At 54.8% G+C, this 19,783-nt stretch overlaps 1 protein-coding gene across 1 annotated transcript in view; it reads right to left on the bottom strand.

The window, feature by feature from the left end:
- Positions 1-19,783, bottom strand: part of LOC144767909 (NXPE family member 1-like) — a 357,584-nt gene that overhangs the window by 143,236 nt on the left and 194,565 nt on the right. The window lies entirely within an intron of this gene.

The following is a 19,783-nucleotide window of genomic DNA, read 5'->3' as shown; positions in this document are numbered from 1 at the left end:
CTCCTATCTATGAACACAGAGTCACCAGGGCTCCTACCCATGAACACAGAGTCACCAGGGCTCCTATCCATGAACACAGAGCCACCAGGGCTCCTATCCATAAACACAGAGCCACCAGGGCTCCTGTCCATAAACACAGAGTCACCAGGGCTCCTGTCTATGAGCCCAGAGTCACCAGGGCTCCTATCCATAAACACAGAGTCACCAGGGCTCCTGTCTATGAGCCCAGAGTCACCAGGGCTCCTATCCATAAACACAGAGTCACCAGGGCTCCTATCCATGGACACAGAGCCACCAGGGCTCCTGTCCATGAACACAGAGCCACCAGGGCTCCTGTCTATTAGCCCAGAGTCACCAGGGCTCCTATCAATGAACACAGAGTCACCAGGGCTCCTATCCATGAACACAGAGTCACCAGGGCTCCTATCCATGAACACAGAGTCACCAGGGCTCCTATCAATGAACACAGAGTCACCAGGGCTCCTATCAATGAACACAGAGTCACCAGGGCTCCTACCCATGAACACAGAGTCACCAGGGCTCCTATCCATGAACACAGAGTCACCAGGGCTCCTGTCCATGAACACAGAGTCAGCAGGGCTCCTATCCATGAACACAGAGCCACCAGGGCTCCTATCCATGAACACAGAGTCACCAGGGCTCCTATCCATGAACACAGAGCCACCAGGGCTCCTATCTATGAACACAGAGTCACCAGGGCTCCTGTCTATGAACACAGAGTCACCAGGGCTCCTATCCATGAACACAGAGTCACCAGGGCTCCTATCCATGAACACAGAGTCACCAGGGCTCCTATCCATGAACACAGAGTCACCAGGGCTCCTATCCAAGAACACAGAGTCACCAGGGCTCCTGTCCATAGACACAGAGTCACCAGGGCTCCATGAACACAGAGTCACCAGGGCTCCTGTCCATGAACACAGAGTCACCAGGGCTCCTGTCCATGAACACAGAGTCGCCAGGGCTCCTGTCCATGAACACAGAGTCACCAGGGCTCCTATCCATGAACACAGAGTCACCAGGGCTCCTATCCATGAACACAGAGTCACCAGGGCTCCTATCCAAGAACACAGAGTCACCAGGGCTCCTGTCCATAGACACAGAGTCACCAGGGCTCCTATCCATGAACACAGAGCCACAATGGCTCCTATCCATGAACACAGAGCCACCAGGGCTCCTGTCCATGAACACAGAGTCACCAGGGCTCCTGTCTACGGACACAGAGCCACCAGGACTCCTGTCCATGAACACAGAGTCACCAGGGCTCCTATCCATGAACACAGGGTCACCAGGGCTCCTATCCATGAACACAGAGTCACCAGGGCTCCTATCCATGAACACAGGGCCACCAGGGCTCCTATCCATAAACACAGAGCCACCAGGGCTCCTATCAATGAACACAGAGTCACCAGGGCTCCTATCCATGAACACAGAGTCACCAGGGCTCCTATCCATGAACACAGAGTCACCAGGGCTCCTGTCCATGAACACAGAGTCACCAGGGCTCCTATCCATGAACACAGAGTCACCAGGGCTCCATGAACACAGAGTCACGGGGGCTCCTGTCCATGAACACAGAGTCACGGGGGCTCCATGAACACAGAGTCACGGGGGCTCCTGTCCATGAACACAGAGTCACCAGGGCTCCTGTCCATGAACACAGAGTCACCAGGGCTCCTATCAATGAACACAGAGTCACCAGGGCTCCATGAGCACAGAGTCACCAGGGCTCCTGTCCATGAACACAGAGTCACCAGGGCTCCTATCAATGAACACAGAGTCACCAGGGCTACATGAGCACAGAGTCACCAGGGCTCCTGTCCATGAACACAGAGTCACCAGGGCTCCTGTCCATGAGCACAGAGTCACCAGGGCTCCTGTCCATGAGCACAGAGTCACCAGGGCTCCTGTCCATGAGCACAGAGTCACCAGGGCTCCTGTCCATGAACACAGAGCCCCCAGGGCTCCTATCCATGAACACAGGGTCACCAGGGCTCCTGTCCATGAACACAGAGTCACCAGGGCTCCTATCCATGAACACAGAGTCACCAGGGCTCCTATCCATGAACACAGAGTCACCAGGGCTCCTATCCATGAACACAGAGTCACCAGGGCTCCATGAACACAGAGTCACCAGGGCTCCTATCCATGAACACAGAGTCACCAGGGCTCCTATCCATGAACACAGGGTCACCAGGGCTCCTATCCATGAACACAGAGTCACCAGGGCTCCTATCCATGAACACAGAGTCACCAGGGCTCCATGAACACAGAGTCACCAGGGCTCCTGTCCATGAACACAGAGTCACCAGGGCTACTGTCCATGAACACAGAGTCACCAGGGCTCCTACCCATGAACACAGAGTCACCAGGGCTCCTGTCTATTAACACAGAGTCACCAGGGCTCCTATCCATGAACACAGAGTCACCAGGGCTCCATGAACACAGAGTCACCAGGGCTCCTATCCATGAACACAGAGTCACCAGGGCTCCTGTCTATTAACACAGAGTCACCAGGGCTCCTATCCATGAACACAGAGTCACCAGGGCTCCTGTCCATGAACACAGAGTCACCAGGGCTCCTGTCCATGAACACAGAGTCACCAGGGCTCCTACCCATGAACACAGAGTCACCAGGGCTCCTGTCTATTAACACAGAGTCACCAGGGCTCCTATCCATGAACACAGAGTCACCAGGGCTCCATGAACACAGAGTCACCAGGGCTCCTATCCATGAACACAGAGTCACCAGGGCTCCTGTCTATTAACACAGAGTCACCAGGGCTCCTATCCATGAACACAGAGTCACCAGGGCTCCTATCCATGAACACAGAGTCACCAGGGCTCCATGAACACAGAGTCACCAGGGCTCCTATCCATGAACACAGAGTCACCAGGGCTCCATGAACGCAGAGTCACCAGGGCTCCTATCCATGAACACAGGGTCACCAGGGCTCCTATCCATGAACACAGAGTCACCAGGGCTCCTATCCATGAACACAGGGTCACCAGGGCTCCTGTCCATGAACACAGAGTCACCAGGGCTCCATGAACACAGAGCCACCAGGGCTCCTATCCATGAACACAGAGTCACCAGGGCTCCTGTCCATGAACACAGAGTCACCAGGGCTCCTGTCCATGAACACAGAGTCACCAGGGCTCCTGTCCATGAACACAGAGTCACCAGGGCTCCTGTCCATGAACACAGAGTCACCAGGGCTCCTGTCCATGAACACAGAGCCACCAGGGCTCCTATCCATGAACACAGAGTCACCAGGGCTCCTATCCATGAACACAGAGTCACCAGGGCTCCTATCCAAGAACACAGAGTCACCAGGGCTCCTGTCCATAGACACAGAGTCACCAGGGCTCCATGAACGCAGAGTCACCAGGGCTCCTGTCCATGAACACAGAGTCACCAGGGCTCCTATCCATGAACACAGAGTCACCAGGGCTCCTGTCCATAGACACAGAGTCACCAGGGCTCCATGAACGCAGAGTCACCAAGGCTCCTGTCCATGAACACAGAGTCACCAGGGCTCCTATCCATGGACACAGAGTCACCAGGGCTCCATGAACACAGAGTCACCAGGGCTCCTGTCTATGAACACAGAGTCACCGGGACTCCTATCCATGAACACAGAGTCACCAGGGCTCCATGAACACAGAGTCACCAGGGCTCCTATCCATGAACACAGAGTCACCAGGGCTCCCGTCCATAAACACAGAGTCACCAGGGCTCCTATCAATGAACACAGAGTCACCAGGGCTCCTATCCATGGACACAGAGTCACCAGGGCTCCATGAACACAGAGTCACCAGGGCTCCTATCCATGAACACAGAGTCACCAGGGCTCCTATCCATGAACACAGGGTCACCAGGGCTCCTATCCATGAACACAGAGTCACCAGGGCTCCTATCCATGAACACAGAGTCACCAGGGCTCCTATCCATGAACACAGAGTCACCAGGGCTCCTATCCATAAACACAGAGTCACCAGGACTCCTATCCATGAACACAGAGTCACCAGGGCTCCTGTCCATGAACACAGAGTCACCAGGGCTCCTGTCCATGAACACAGAGTCACCAGGGCTCCTGTCAACGAACACAGAGTCACCAGGGCTCCTATCCATGAACACAGAGTCACCAGGGCTCCTACCCATGAACACAGAGTCACCAGGGCTCCTATCCATGAACACAGAGCCACCAGGGCTCCTATCCATAAACACAGAGCCACCAGGGCTCCTGTCCATAAACACAGAGTCACCAGGGCTCCTGTCCATGAACACAGAGTCACCAGGGCTCCTATCCATGAACACAGAGTCACCAGGGCTCCTATCCATAAACACAGAGTCACCAGGGCTCCTGTCCATGAACACAGAGCCACCAGGGCTCCTGTCTATGAGCCCAGAGTCACCAGGGCTCCTATCCATAAACACAGAGTCACCAGGGCTCCTATCCATGGACACAGAGCCACCAGGGCTCCTGTTCATGAACACAGAGTCACCAGGGCTCCATGAACACAGAGTCACGGGGGCTCCTGTCCATGAACACAAAGCCCCCAGGGCTCCTGTCCATGAACACAGAGCCCCCAGGGCTTCTGACCATGAACACAGAGTCACCAGGGCTCCTGTCCATGAACACAGAGTCACCAGGGCTCCTATTCATGAACACAGAGTCACCAGGGCTCCTGTCCATGAACACAGAGTCACGGGGGCTCCTGTCCATGAACACAGAGTCACCAGGGCTCCTGTCCATGAACACAGAGTCACCAGGGCTCCTGTCCATGAACACAGAGCCACCAAGGCTCCTATCCATGAACACAGAGCCACCAGGGCTCCTATCCATGAACACAGAGCCACCAGGGCTTCTGTCCATGAACACAGAGTCACCAGGGCTCCTGTCCATGAACACAGAGTCACCAGGGCTCCTATCTATGAACACAGAGTCACCAGGGCTCCTACCCATGAACACAGAGTCACCAGGGCTCCTATCTATGAACACAGAGTCACCAGGGCTCCTACCCATGAACACAGAGTCACCAGGGCTCCTATCCATGAACACAGAGCCACCAGGGCTCCTATCCATAAACACAGAGCCACCAGGGCTCCTGTCCATAAACACAGAGTCACCAGGGCTCCTGTCCATGAACACAGAGTCACCAGGGCTCCTATCCATGAACACAGAGTCACCAGGGCTCCTATCCATAAACACAGAGTCACCAGGGCTCCTGTCCATGAACACAGAGCCACCAGGGCTCCTGTCCATGAACACAGAGTCACCAGGGCTCCTGTCCATGAACACAGAGTCACCAGGGCTCCTGTCCATGAACACAGAGTAACCAGGGCTCCCGTCCATGAACACAGGGTCACCAGGGCTCCATGAACACAGAGTCACCAGGGCTCCTGTCCATGAACACAGAGTAACCAGGGCTCCCGTCCATGAACACAGAGTCACCAGGGCTCCTATCCATGAACACAGAGTCACCAGGGCTCCTATCCATAAACACAGAGTCACCAGGGCTCCTGTCCATGAACACAGAGCCACCAGGGCTCCTGTCTATGAGCCCAGAGTCACCAGGGCTCCTATCCATAAACACAGAGTCACCAGGGCTCCTGTCCATGAACACAGAGTCACCAGGGCTCCTGTCCATGAACACAGAGTCACCAGGGCTCCTATCCATAAACACAGAGTCACCAGGGCTCCTGTCCATGAACACAGAGTCACCAGGGCTCCTGTCCATGAACACAGAGTCACCAGGGCTCCTATCCATAAACACAGAGCCACCAGGGCTCCTATCCATGAACACAGAGTCACCAGGGCTCCTATCAATGAACAGAGAGTCACCAGGGCTCCTATCCATGAACACAGAGTCACCAGGGCTCCTGTCCATGAACACAGAGTCACCAGGGCTCCATGAACACAGAGTCACCAGGGCTCCTATCCATGAACACAGAGTCACCAGGGCTCCTATCCATGAACCCAGAGCCACCAGGGCTCCTGTCCATGAACACAGAGTCACCAGGGCTCCTATCAATGAACACAGAGTCACCAGGGCTCCTATCCATAAACACAGAGTCACCAGGGCTCCTGTCCATGAACACAGAGTCACCAGGGCTCCTGTCCATGAACACAGAGTAACCAGGGCTCCCGTCCATGAACACAGGGTCACCAGGGCTCATATCCATGAACACAGAGCCACCAGGGCTCCTATTCATGAACACAGAGTCACCAGGGCTCCTGTCCATGAACACAGAGTCACCAGGGCTCCTATCCATGAACACAGAGTCACCAGGGCTCCTATCCATGAACACAGAGTCACCAGGGCTCCTGTCCATGAACACAAAGTCACCAGGGCTCCTGTCCATGAACACAGAGCCACCAGGGCTCCTATCCATGAACACAGAGCCAGCAGGGCTTCTGTCCATGAACACAGAGTCACCAGGGCTCCTATCCATGAACACAGAGTCACCAGGGCTCCTATCTATGAACACAGAGTCACCAGGGCTCCTACCCATGAACACAGAGTCACCAGGGCTCCTATCCATGAACACAGAGCCACCAGGGCTCCTATCCATAAACACAGAGCCACCAGGGCTCCTGTCCATAAACACAGAGTCACCAGGGCTCCTGTCTATGAGCCCAGAGTCACCAGGGCTCCTATCCATAAACACAGAGTCACCAGGGCTCCTGTCTATGAGCCCAGAGTCACCAGGGCTCCTATCCATAAACACAGAGTCACCAGGGCTCCTATCCATGGACACAGAGCCACCAGGGCTCCTGTCCATGAACACAGAGCCACCAGGGCTCCTGTCTATGAGCCCAGAGTCACCAGGGCTCCTATCAATGAACACAGAGTCACCAGGGCTCCTATCCATGAACACAGAGTCACCAGGGCTCCTATCCATGAACACAGAGTCACCAGGGCTCCTATCCATGAACACAGAGTCACCAGGGCTCCTATCCATGAACACAGAGTCACCAGGGCTCCTGTCCATGAACACAGAGTAACCAGGGCTCCCGTCCATGAACACAGGGTCACCAGGGCTCCATGAACACAGAGTCACCAGGGCTCCTGTCCATGAACACAGAGTAACCAGGGCTCCCGTCCATGAACACAGAGCCACCAGGGCTCATATCCATGAACACAGAGCCACCAGGGCTCCTATTCATGAACACAGAGTCACCAGGGCTCCTGTCCATGAACACAGAGTCACCAGGGCTCCTATCCATGAACACAGAGTCACCAGGGCTCCTATCCATGAACACAGAGTCACCAGGGCTCCTGTCCATGAACACAGAGTCACCAGGGCTCCTGTCCATGAACACAGAGCCACCAGGGCTCCTATCCATGAATACAGAGCCACCAGGGCTCCTATCCATGAACACAGAGTCACCAGGGCTCCTATCTATGAACACAGAGTCACCAGGGCTCCTACCCATGAACACAGAGTCACCAGGGCTCCTATCCATGAACACAGAGCCACCAGGGCTCCTATCCATAAACACAGAGCCACCAGGGCTCCTGTCCATAAACACAGAGTCACCAGGGCTCCTGTCTATGAGCCCAGAGTCACCAGGGCTCCTATCCATAAACACAGAGTCACCAGGGCTCCTGTCTATGAGCCCAGAGTCACCAGGGCTCCTATCCATAAACACAGAGTCACCAGGGCTCCTATCCATGGACACAGAGCCACCAGGGCTCCTGTCCATGAACACAGAGCCACCAGGGCTCCTGTCTATTAGCCCAGAGTCACCAGGGCTCCTATCAATGAACACAGAGTCACCAGGGCTCCTATCCATGAACACAGAGTCACCAGGGCTCCTATCCATGAACACAGAGTCACCAGGGCTCCTATCAATGAACACAGAGTCACCAGGGCTCCTATCAATGAACACAGAGTCACCAGGGCTCCTACCCATGAACACAGAGTCACCAGGGCTCCTATCCATGAACACAGAGTCACCAGGGCTCCTGTCCATGAACACAGAGTCAGCAGGGCTCCTATCCATGAACACAGAGCCACCAGGGCTCCTATCCATGAACACAGAGCCACCAGGGCTTCTATCCATGAACACAGAGCCACCAGGGCTCCTATCCATGAACACAGAGTCACCAGGGCTCCTGTCTATGAACACAGAGTCACCAGGGCTCCTATCCATGAACACAGAGTCACCAGGGCTCCTATCCATGAACACAGAGTCACCAGGGCTCCTATCCATGAACACAGAGTCACCAGGGCTCCTATCCAAGAACACAGAGTCACCAGGGCTCCTGTCCATAGACACAGAGTCACCAGGGCTCCATGAACACAGAGTCACCAGGGCTCCTGTCCATGAACACAGAGTCACCAGGGCTCCTGTCCATGAACACAGAGTCGCCAGGGCTCCTGTCCATGAACACAGAGTCACCAGGGCTCCTATCCATGAACACAGAGTCACCAGGGCTCCTATCCATGAACACAGAGTCACCAGGGCTCCTATCCAAGAACACAGAGTCACCAGGGCTCCTGTCCATAGACACAGAGTCACCAGGGCTCCTATCCATGAACACAGAGCCACAATGGCTCCTATCCATGAACACAGAGCCACCAGGGCTCCTGTCCATGAACACAGAGTCACCAGGGCTCCTGTCTACGGACACAGAGCCACCAGGACTCCTGTCCATGAACACAGAGTCACCAGGGCTCCTATCCATGAACACAGGGTCACCAGGGCTCCTATCCATGAACACAGAGTCACCAGGGCTCCTATCCATGAACACAGGGCCACCAGGGCTCCTATCCATAAACACAGAGCCACCAGGGCTCCTATCAATGAACACAGAGTCACCAGGGCTCCTATCCATGAACACAGAGTCACCAGGGCTCCTATCCATGAACACAGAGTCACCAGGGCTCCTGTCCATGAACACAGAGTCACCAGGGCTCCTATCCATGAACACAGAGTCACCAGGGCTCCATGAACACAGAGTCACGGGGGCTCCTGTCCATGAACACAGAGTCACGGGGGCTCCATGAACACAGAGTCACGGGGGCTCCTGTCCATGAACACAGAGTCACCAGGGCTCCATGAGCACAGAGTCACCAGGGCTCCTGTCCATGAACACAGAGTCACCAGGGCTCCTATCAATGAACACAGAGTCACCAGGGCTACATGAGCACAGAGTCACCAGGGCTCCTGTCCATGAACACAGAGTCACCAGGGCTCCTGTCCATGAGCACAGAGTCACCAGGGCTCCTGTCCATGAGCACAGAGTCACCAGGGCTCCTGTCCAAGAGCACAGAGTCACCAGGGCTCCTGTCCATGAACACAGAGCCCCCAGGGCTCCTATCCATGAACACAGGGTCACCAGGGCTCCTGTCCATGAACACAGAGTCACCAGGGCTCCTATCCATGAACACAGAGTCACCAGGGCTCCTGTCCATGAACACAGAGTCACCAGGGCTCCTGTCCATGAACACAGAGTCACCAGGGCTCCATGAACACAGAGTCACCAGGGCTCCTATCCATGAACACAGAGTCACCAGGGCTCCTATCCATGAACACAGGGTCACCAGGGCTCCTATCCATGAACACAGAGTCACCAGGGCTCCTATCCATGAACACAGAGTCACCAGGGCTCCATGAACACAGAGTCACCAGGGCTCCTGTCCATGAACACAGAGTCACCAGGGCTCCTGTCCATGAACACAGAGTCACCAGGGCTCCTACCCATGAACACAGAGTCACCAGGGCTCCTGTCTATTAACACAGAGTCACCAGGGCTCCTATCCATGAACACAGAGTCACCAGGGCTCCATGAACACAGAGTCACCAGGGCTCCTATCCATGAACACAGAGTCACCAGGGCTCCTGTCTATTAACACAGAGTCACCAGGGCTCCTATCCATGAACACAGAGTCACCAGGGCTCCTGTCCATGAACACAGAGTCACCAGGGCTCCTGTCCATGAACACAGAGTCACCAGGGCTCCTACCCATGAACACAGAGTCACCAGGGCTCCTGTCTATTAACACAGAGTCACCAGGGCTCCTATCCATGAACACAGAGTCACCAGGGCTCCATGAACACAGAGTCACCAGGGCTCCTATCCATGAACACAGAGTCACCAGGGCTCCTGTCTATTAACACAGAGTCACCAGGGCTCCTATCCATGAACACAGAGTCACCAGGGCTCCTATCCATGAACACAGAGTCACCAGGGCTCCATGAACACAGAGTCACCAGGGCTCCTATCCATGAACACAGAGTCACCAGGGCTCCATGAACGCAGAGTCACCAGGGCTCCTATCCATGAACACAGGGTCACCAGGGCTCCTATCCATGAACACAGAGTCACCAGGGCTCCTATCCATGAACACAGGGTCACCAGGGCTCCTGTCCATGAACACAGAGTCACCAGGGCTCCATGAACACAGAGCCACCAGGGCTCCTATCCATGAACACAGAGTCACCAGGGCTCCTGTCCATGAACACAGAGTCACCAGGGCTCCTGTCCATGAACACAGAGTCACCAGGGCTCCTGTCCATGAACACAGAGTCACCAGGGCTCCTGTCCATGAACACAGAGTCACCAGGGCTCCTGTCCATGAACACAGAGCCACCAGGGCTCCTATCCATGAACACAGAGTCACCAGGGCTCCTATCCATGAACACAGAGTCACCAGGGCTCCTATCCAAGAACACAGAGTCACCAGGGCTCCTGTCCATAGACACAGAGTCACCAGGGCTCCATGAACGCAGAGTCACCAGGGCTCCTGTCCATGAACACAGAGTCACCAGGGCTCCTATCCATGAACACAGAGTCACCAGGGCTCCTGTCCATAGACACAGAGTCACCAGGGCTCCATGAACGCAGAGTCACCAGGGCTCCTGTCCATGAACACAGAGTCACCAGGGCTCCTATCCATGGACACAGAGTCACCAGGGCTCCATGAACACAGAGTCACCAGGGCTCCTGTCTATGAACACAGAGTCACCGGGACTCCTATCCATGAACACAGAGTCACCAGGGCTCCATGAACACAGAGTCACCAGGGCTCCTATCCATGAACACAGAGTCACCAGGGCTCCCGTCCATAAACACAGAGTCACCAGGGCTCCTATCAATGAACACAGAGTCACCAGGGCTCCTATCCATGGACACAGAGTCACCAGGGCTCCATGAACACAGAGTCACCAGGGCTCCTATCCATGAACACAGAGTCACCAGGGCTCCTATCCATGAACACAGGGTCACCAGGGCTCCTATCCATGAACACAGAGTCACCAGGGCTCCTATCCATGAACACAGAGTCACCAGGGCTCCTATCCATGAACACAGAGTCACCAGGGCTCCTATCCATAAACACAGAGTCACCAGGACTCCTATCCATGAACACAGAGTCACCAGGGCTCCTGTCCATGAACACAGAGTCACCAGGGCTCCTGTCCATGAACACAGAGTCACCAGGGCTCCTGTCAACGAACACAGAGTCACCAGGGCTCCTATCCATGAACACAGAGTCACCAGGGCTCCTACCCATGAACACAGAGTCACCAGGGCTCCTATCCATGAACACAGAGCCACCAGGGCTCCTATCCATAAACACAGAGCCACCAGGGCTCCTGTCCATAAACACAGAGTCACCAGGGCTCCTGTCCATGAACACAGAGTCACCAGGGCTCCTATCCATGAACACAGAGTCACCAGGGCTCCTATCCATAAACACAGAGTCACCAGGGCTCCTGTCCATGAACACAGAGCCACCAGGGCTCCTGTCTATGAGCCCAGAGTCACCAGGGCTCCTATCCATAAACACAGAGTCACCAGGGCTCCTATCCATGGACACAGAGCCACCAGGGCTCCTGTTCATGAACACAGAGTCACCAGGGCTCCATGAACACAGAGTCACGGGGGCTCCTGTCCATGAACACAAAGCCCCCAGGGCTCCTGTCCATGAACACAGAGCCCCCAGGGCTTCTGACCATGAACACAGAGTCACCAGGGCTCCTGTCCATGAACACAGAGTCACCAGGGCTCCTATTCATGAACACAGAGTCACCAGGGCTCCTGTCCATGAACACAGAGTCACGGGGGCTCCTGTCCATGAACACAGAGTCACCAGGGCTCCTGTCCATGAACACAGAGTCACCAGGGCTCCTGTCCATGAACACAGAGCCACCAAGGCTCCTATCCATGAACACAGAGCCACCAGGGCTCCTATCCATGAACACAGAGCCACCAGGGCTTCTGTCCATGAACACAGAGTCACCAGGGCTCCTATCCATGAACACAGAGTCACCAGGGCTCCTATCTATGAACACAGAGTCACCAGGGCTCCTACCCATGAACACAGAGTCACCAGGGCTCCTATCTATGAACACAGAGTCACCAGGGCTCCTACCCATGAACACAGAGTCACCAGGGCTCCTATCCATGAACACAGAGCCACCAGGGCTCCTATCCATAAACACAGAGCCACCAGGGCTCCTGTCCATAAACACAGAGTCACCAGGGCTCCTGTCCATGAACACAGAGTCACCAGGGCTCCTATCCATGAACACAGAGTCACCAGGGCTCCTATCCATAAACACAGAGTCACCAGGGCTCCTGTCCATGAACACAGAGCCACCAGGGCTCCTGTCCATGAACACAGAGTCACCAGGGCTCCTGTCCATGAACACAGAGTCACCAGGGCTCCTGTCCATGAACACAGAGTAACCAGGGCTCCCGTCCATGAACACAGGGTCACCAGGGCTCCATGAACACAGAGTCACCAGGGCTCCTGTCTATGAACACAGAGTAACCAGGGCTCCCGTCCATGAACACAGAGTCACCAGGGCTCCTATCCATGAACACAGAGTCACCAGGGCTCCTATCCATAAACACAGAGTCACCAGGGCTCCTGTCCATGAACACAGAGCCACCAGGGCTCCTGTCTATGAGCCCAGAGTCACCAGGGCTCCTATCCATAAACACAGAGTCACCAGGGCTCCTGTCCATGAACACAGAGTCACCAGGGCTCCTGTCCATGAACACAGAGTCACCAGGGCTCCTATCCATAAACACAGAGTCACCAGGGCTCCTGTCCATGAACACAGAGTCACCAGGGCTCCTGTCCATGAACACAGAGTCACCAGGGCTCCTATCCATAAACACAGAGCCACCAGGGCTCCTATCCATGAACACAGAGTCACCAGGGCTCCTATCAATGAACACAGAGTCACCAGGGCTCCTATCCATGAACACAGAGTCACCAGGGCTCCTGTCCATGAACACAGAGTCACCAGGGCTCCATGAACACAGAGTCACCAGGGCTCCTATCCATGAACACAGAGTCACCAGGGCTCCTATCCATGAACCCAGAGCCACCAGGGCTCCTGTCCATGAACACAGAGTCACCAGGGCTCCTATCAATGAAAACAGAGTCACCAGGGCTCCTATCCATAAACACAGAGTCACCAGGGCTCCTGTCCATGAACACAGAGTCACCAGGGCTCCTGTCCATGAACACAGAGTAACCAGGGCTCCCGTCCATGAACACAGGGTCACCAGGGCTCATATCCATGAACACAGAGCCACCAGGGCTCCTATTCATGAACACAGAGTCACCAGGGCTCCTGTCCATGAACACAGAGTCACCAGGGCTCCTATCCATGAACACAGAGTCACCAGGGCTCCTATCCATGAACACAGAGTCACCAGGGCTCCTGTCCATGAACACAAAGTCACCAGGGCTCCTGTCCATGAACACAGAGCCACCAGGGCTCCTATCCATGAACACAGAGCCACCAGGGCTCCTATCCATGAACACAGAGCCAGCAGGGCTTCTGTCCATGAACACAGAGTCACCAGGGCTCCTATCCATGAACACAGAGTCACCAGGGCTCCTATCTATGAACACAGAGTCACCAGGGCTCCTACCCATGAACACAGAGTCACCAGGGCTCCTATCCATGAACACAGAGCCACCAGGGCTCCTATCCATAAACACAGAGCCACCAGGGCTCCTGTCCATAAACACAGAGTCACCAGGGCTCCTGTCTATGAGCCCAGAGTCACCAGGGCTCCTATCCATAAACACAGAGTCACCAGGGCTCCTGTCTATGAGCCCAGAGTCACCAGGGCTCCTATCCATAAACACAGAGTCACCAGGGCTCCTATCCATGGACACAGAGCCACCAGGGCTCCTGTCCATGAACACAGAGCCACCAGGGCTCCTGTCTATGAGCCCAGAGTCACCAGGGCTCCTATCAATGAACACAGAGTCACCAGGGCTCCTATCCATGAACACAGAGTCACCAGGGCTCCTATCCATGAACACAGAGTCACCAGGGCTCCTATCCATGAACACAGAGTCACCAGGGCTCCTATCAATGAACACAGAGTCACCAGGGCTCCTATCAATGAACACAGAGTCACCAGGGCTCCTACCCATGAACACAGAGTCACCAGGGCTCCTGTCCATGAACACAGAGTCAGCAGGGCTCCTATCCATGAACACAGAGCCACCAGGGCTCCTATCCATGAACACAGAGTCACCAGGGCTCCTATCCATGAACACAGAGCCACCAGGGCTCCTATCTATGAACACAGAGTCACCAGGGCTCCTGTCTATGAACACAGAGTCACCAGGGCTCCTATCCATGAACACAGAGTCACCAGGGCTCCTATCCATGAACACAGAGTCACCAGGGCTCCTATCCATGAACACAGAGTCACCAGGGCTCCTATCCAAGAACACAGAGTCACCAGGGCTCCTGTCCATAGACACAGAGTCACCAGGGCTCCATGAACACAGAGTCACCAGGGCTCCTGTCCATGAACACAGAGTCACCAGGGCTCCTGTCCATGAACACAGAGTCGCCAGGGCTCCTGTCCATGAACACAGAGTCACCAGGGCTCCTATCCATGAACACAGAGTCACCAGGGCTCCTATCCATGAACACAGAGTCACCAGGGCTCCTATCCAAGAACACAGAGTCACCAGGGCTCCTGTCCATAGACACAGAGTCACCAGGGCTCCTATCCATGAACACAGAGCCACAATGGCTCCTATCCATGAACACAGAGCCACCAGGGCTCCTGTCCATGAACACAGAGTCACCAGGGCTCCTGTCTACGGACACAGAGCCACCAGGACTCCTGTCCATGAACACAGAGTCACCAGGGCTCCTATCCATGAACACAGGGTCACCAGGGCTCCTATCCATGAACACAGAGTCACCAGGGCTCCTATCCATGAACACAGGGCCACCAGGGCTCCTATCCATAAACACAGAGCCACCAGGGCACCTATCAATGAACACAGAGTCACCAGGGCTCCTATCCATGAACACAGAGTCACCAGGGCTCCTATCCATGAACACAGAGTCACCAGGGCTCCTGTCCATGAACACAGAGTCACCAGGGCTCCTATCCATGAACACAGAGTCACCAGGGCTCCTATCCATGAACACAGAGTCACCAGGGCTCCATGAACACAGAGTCACGGGGGCTCCTGTCCATGAACACAGAGTCACGGGGGCTCCATGAACACAGAGTCACCAGGGCTCCTATCAATGAACACAGAGTCACCAGGGCTCCATGAGCACAGAGTCACCAGGGCTCCTGTCCATGAACACAGAGTCACGGGGGCTCCTGTCCATGAACATAGAGTCACCAGGGCTCCTATCAATGAACACAGAGTCACCAGGGCTCCATGAGCACAGAGTCACAAGGGCTCCTGTCCATGAACACAGAGTCACCAGGGCTCCTGTCCATGAGCACAGAGTCACCAGGGCTCCTGTCCATGAGCACAGAGTCACCAGGGCTCCTGTCCATGAGCACAGAGTCACCAGGGCTCCTGTCCATGAGCACAGAGTCACCAGGGCTCCTGTCCATGAACACAGAGTCACCAGGGCTCCTGTCCATGAGCACAGAGTCACCAGTGCTCCTGTCCATGAGCACAGAGTCACAAGGGCTCCTGTCCATGAGCACAGAGTCACCAGGGCTCCTATCCATGAACACAGAGCCACCAGGGCTCCTGTCCATGAACACAAAGTCACCAGGGCTCCTGTCCATGAACACAGAGCCCCCAGGGCTCCTATCCATGAACACAGAGTCACCAGGGCTCCTATCCATGAACACAGGGTCACCAGGGCTCCTATCCATGAACACAGAGTCACCAGGGCTCCTATCCATGAACACAGAGTCACCAGGGCTCCATGAACACAGAGTCACCAGGGCTCCTGTCCATGAACACAGAGTCACCAGGGCTCCTATCCATGAACACAGAGTCACCAGGGCTCCTATCCATGAACACAGAGTCACCAGGGCTCCTACCCATGAACACAGAGTCACCAGGGCTCCTATCTATAAACACAGAGTCACCAGGGCTCCTGTCCATGAACACAGAGTCACCAGGGCTCCATGAACACAGAGTCACCAGGGCTCCTATCCATGAACACAGAGTCACCAGGGCTCCTATCCATGAACACAGAGTCACCAGGGCTCCTATCCATGAACACAGAGTCCCCAGGGCTCCTGTCCATGAACACAGAGTCACCAGGGCTCCTGTCCATAGACACAGAGCCACCAGGGCTCCTATCCATGAACACAGAGTCACCAGGGCTCCTGTCCATGAACACAGAGTCACCAGGGCTCCTGTCGATAGACACAGAGCCACCAGGGCTCCTGTCCATGAACACAGAGTCACCAGGGCTCCTATCCATGAACACAGAGTCACCAGGGCTCCTATCCATGAACACAGAGTCACCAGGGCTCCTATCCATGAACACAGAGACACCAGGGCTCCTATCAATGAACACAGAGCCACCAGGGCTCCTGTCCATAAACACAGAGTCACCAGGGCTCCTATCAATGAACACAGAGTCACCAGGGCTCCTATCCATGAACACAGAGTCACCAGGGCTCCTATCCATAAACACAGAGCCACCAGGGCTCCTATCCATAAACACAGAGTCACCAGGGCTCCTATCAATGAACACAGAGTCACCAGGGCTCCTATCCATGAACACAGAGCCACCAGGGCTCCTGTCCATGAACACAGAGTCACCAGGGCTCCTATCCATGAACACAGAGTCACCAGGGCTCCTATCCATGAACACAGAGTCACCAGGGCTCCTGTCCATGAACACAGGGCCCCCAGGGCTCCTGTCCATGAACACAGAGTCACCAGGGCTCCTATCCATGAACACAGAGCCACCAGGGCTCCTGTCCATGAACACAGAGTCACCAGGGCTCCTATCCATGAACACAGAGTCACCAGGGCTCCTATCCATGAACACAGAGTCACCAGGGCTCCTATCCATGAACACAGAGTCACCAGGGCTCCTATCCATGAACACAGAGTCCCCAGGGCTCCTGTCCATGAACACAGAGTCACCAGGGCTCCTGTCCATAGACACAGAGCCACCAGGGCTCCTATCCATGAACACAGAGTCACCAGGGCTCCTATCCATGAACACAGAGTCACCAGGGCTTCTATCTATGAACACAGAGCCCCCAGGGCTCCTATCCATGAACACAGAGTCACCAGGGCTCCTATCTATGAACACAGAGTCACCAGGGCTCCCGTCCATGAACACAGAGCCACCAGGGCTCCTGTCCATGAACACAGAGTCACCAGGGCTCCTGTCCATGAACACAGAGTCACCAGGGCTCCTGTCCATGAACACAGAGTCACCAGGGCTCCTATCTATGAACACAGAGTCACCAGGGCTCCTATCCATGAACACAGAGTCACCAGGGCTCCTATCAATGAACACAGAGTCACCAGGGCTCCATGAACACAGAGTCACCAGGGCTCCCGTCCATGAACACAGAGTCACCAGGGCTCCTATCAATGAACACAGAGTCACCAGGGCTCCTGTCAATGAACACAGAGTCACCAGGGCTCCTGTCCATGAACACAGAGCCACCAGGGCTCCTATCCATAGACACAGAGTCACCAGGGCTCCTGTCTATGAACACAGGGTCACCAGGGCTCCTATCAATGAACACAGAGTCACCAGGGCTCCTATCCATAAACACAGAGTCACCAGGGCTCCTATCAATGAACACAGAGTCACCAGGGCTCCTATCAATGAACACAGAGTCACCAGGGCTCCTATCCATAAACACAGAGTCACCAGGGCTCCTATCAATGAACACAGAGTCACCAGGGCTCCTATCAATGAACACAGAGTCACCAGGGCTCCTGTCCATGAACACAGAGTCACCAGGGCTCTTATCAATGAACACAGAGTCACCAGGGCTCCTATCAATGAACACAGAGTCACCAGGGCTCCCGTCCATAAACACAGAGTCACCAGGGCTCCTATCAATGAACACAGAGTCACCAGGGCTCCTATCCATAAACACAGAGTCACCAGGGCTCCTATCAATGAACACAGAGTCACCAGGGCTCCTATCAATGAACACAGAGTCACCAGGGCTCCTGTCCATGAACACAGAGTCACCAGGGCTCCTATCCATAAACACAGAGTCACCAGGGCTCCTATCAATGAACACAGAGTCACCAGGGCTCCTATCAATGAACACAGAGTCACCAGGGCTCCTGTCCATGAACACAGAGTCACCAGGGCTCCTATCCATGAACACAGAGCCACCAGGGCTCCTGTCCATGAACACAGAGTCACCAGGGCTCCTATCTATGAACACAGAGTCACCAGGGCTCCTGTCCATAAACACAGAGTCACCAGGGCTCCTATCCATAAACACAGAGCCACCAGGGCTCCTGTCCATGAACACAGAGCCACCAGGGCTCCTGTCCATGAACACAGAGTCACCAGGGCTCCATGAACACAGAGTCACCAGGGCTCCTATCCATGAACACAGAGTCACCAGGGCTCCTGTCCATGAACACAGGGTCACCAGGGCTCCTATCCATGAACACAGAGTCACCAGGGCTCCTATCCATGAACACAGAGTCACCAGGGCTCCTATCCATGAACACAGAGTCACCAGGGCTCCTATCCATGAACACAGAGCCACCAGGGCTCCTATCCATAAACACAGAGTCACCAGGGCTCCTGTCCATGAACACAGAGTCACCAGGGCTCCTGTCCATGAACACAGAGTCACCAGGGCTCCTATCAATGAACACAGAGGAAGCTTTTCACTTAACAGAATGGAGGTTTATGTTTTCACTCCTCTGATAACTGGGCTTGGGACCCAACGACTTATGGTGGCTTCATCTCCTGTATGTACATTCAGTAATTCAAGTCAGGATCATCCTGAGATCTGAGAAGAATCTGAAGGACACAGGTGGACTTTATGTCTACTCAGCTTTCGGGCCCTTTTAGAATAATTGTGGTGAATAAATATGTGATCTATGTGTAATGATGGGCAACAGTCTCCCAACACACACAAGATGATGGACGGAATGTTGCACAATGGCAAAACATTCACCCCCTGTCACAGATATGGGTTTAATCCATTGTTATTTTGCTCACCAAGCCACCCTAGTTCAGACATGGCCATATGCAAATCAGTCTGACCTTGTGCCTCATGGGAACAGTCCAGCCCCAACTGCCAAGCCATGCCTTTCCTGGACTGGAATCAAGCATCCCAGGACCAGTTTATGGCATTCTATGTGGGAAGGGTATGCCCAGACGTGTATCCCGTGCTCACTATGCCATTGGAGTCAAGCTATCCTGGCTGAAGACGGCTGTAATGCCAGAAAAGAGGCACAGGGTCAAGACTGATTTGCATATGGCCATGTCTGACCTGGGGTGGCTTGGTGAGCAAAATAACGATGGATTAAACCCAG

This window comes from Lissotriton helveticus, chromosome 7 (genome assembly GCF_964261635.1).
Source record: "Lissotriton helveticus chromosome 7, aLisHel1.1, whole genome shotgun sequence".
NCBI lineage: Eukaryota > Metazoa > Chordata > Amphibia > Caudata > Salamandridae > Lissotriton > Lissotriton helveticus.
This window is presented reverse-complemented; position numbering and strand designations above follow the sequence as displayed.